General features: G+C 22.7%; 1 long non-coding RNA gene across 1 annotated transcript; it reads right to left on the reverse strand.

Annotated features, from left to right (window-relative positions):
- On the reverse strand, window positions 1–419 carry LOC135925195 (uncharacterized). Its single transcript, XR_010571583.1, has 4 exons — window positions 348–419; window positions 264–298; window positions 100–174; window positions 1–52 (listed from the first exon to the last, which is right to left on the reverse strand). It is a non-coding gene; the product is annotated as an uncharacterized LOC135925195 (long non-coding RNA).
- Between the last annotated feature and the right edge of the window lie 1,674 nt (window positions 420–2,093).

Here is a 2,093-nt window from a genome sequence, read left to right on the forward strand (position 1 = left end):
GTAGATTAAGATTCTGCTGAATGGTACATTTCGGTAATATATATCGTGGAATCTAATTTTAAAAAAATCTATTTGATAACATAAATTAAATTTTTTAACTTCGTTTGTTTTTATTGATTTGGGTAGCTTAAGAGTCCGTTGAATGGCACATTTCGGCAATATGATCCGTGGAATCTAATTTAAATAAATTTATTTATTGTCATAAATTAAAATTTTTAACTTGATTTGTTTTTATTGATATAGGATCACTGAAAAAATTATACTTAGATATTGCACCAAAGGTATCTTGTGTAGGAATCTAAAAAAAATAATAAAATAGATTTTAATGGCCCACAGTAATGTTCAACTTGTTCTTGATTTTCAATATCTTCAAGATGATTGGATGTTGAAGCAAATTGTTCATTTCCAGTATCTTCAAGATGGTTGGATGTTGTAGGAATAAGACTTTGCTCGTTCCTTTTCTTGATACGACAAAGTGCCTGTCTCTTTCTAGCTTTCTCCTTATGTTGATTTATTATTAAATTTTAAAAATATAAGAATTACTCAATTTTATAAAAATAAGTTTAGTTTAAAATATTTATTATTGTGGACATAAAATAAAATTACTAAATATATACTTCATAAACATATTTATAAAAAATAATGGAAAATATTAGAATAGCCCCTCACCTAATAAATATATATTTCGGAATCACATCTTAAAAATATAAAATTTGCTCTTGTTGAAGCAATAATGCCTTCTTTAGATTTTGGTAGTATGAAACGTTCCATTGTTTGGTTTTGTTGAATGGTATCTTGTGTAGGAATCTAAAAAAAAATAATAAAATAGTATTTATAAAAATTTTAACTTACATTGCCTATGAGATAACCTTAAAAAACTTATTTAATATTATATGTATTTATTATGTAAGTTTGTATTTTGTGCAGGAATCTAAAAAAATAGTATTTATAAAAATTTTAAATTACATTGCCTATGAGATAACCTTAAAAAACTTATTTAATATATGTATTTATTATGTAAGTTTGTTTTTTGTACAGGAATCTAAAAAAATAGTATTTATAAAAATTTTAACTTACATTGCCTATGAGATAACCTTAAAAAACTTATTTAATATTATATGTATTTATTATGTATGTTTGTTTTTTGTGCAGGAATCTAAAAAAATAGTATTTATAAAAATTTTAACTTACATTGCCTATAAGATAACCTTAAAAAACTTATCTAATATTATATGTATTTATTATGTAAGTTTGTTTTTTGTGCAGGAATCTAAAAAATAGTATTTATAAAATTTTTAACTTGCCTAAATCTGCCACTTAACGTGTAAAATAGAATAGATAAATGAATTTTCAAATATAAAATAAGATGCTCAGATAAAACGTAAGTATATGTAATGTTCAACTTGTTCTTGATTTTCAGTATCTACAAGATGATTGGATGTTGAAGCAAATTGTTTATTTCCAGTATCTTCAAGATGATTGGATGTTGTAGGAATAAGACTTTGCTCGTTCCTTTTCTTGATACGACAAAGTGCCTGTCTCTTTCTAGCTTTCTCCTTATGTTGATTTATTATTAAAATTTAAAAATATAAGAATTACTCAATTTTATAAAAATAAGTTTAGTTTAAAATATTTATTATTGTGGACATAAAATAAAATTACTAAATATATACTTCATAAATAAATTTATAAAAAATAATGGAAAATATTAGAATAGCCCCTCACCTAATAAATATATATTTCGGAATCACATCTTAAAAATATAAAATTTACTCTTGATAATGCCTTCTTTAGATTTTGGTAGTATGAAACGTTCTATTGTTTGGTTTTGTTGAATGGTATCTTGTGTAGGAATCTAAAAAAAATAATAAAATATGTATTTATTATGTAAGTTTGTTTTTTGTACAGGAATCTAAAAAAATAGTATTTATAAAAATTTTAACTCACATTGCATATGAGATAACCTTAAAAAACTTATTTAATATTATATGTATTTATTATGTATGTTTGTTTTTTGTGCAGGAATCTAAAAAAATAGTATTTATAAAAATTTTAACTTACATTGCCTATGAGATAACCTTAAAAAACTTATC

Source organism: Gordionus sp. m RMFG-2023, chromosome 1 (genome assembly GCF_954871325.1).
Source record: "Gordionus sp. m RMFG-2023 chromosome 1, tfGorSpeb1-WG-v2, whole genome shotgun sequence".
Lineage (NCBI taxonomy): Eukaryota > Metazoa > Nematomorpha > Gordioida > Chordodea > Parachordodidae > Gordionus > Gordionus sp. m RMFG-2023.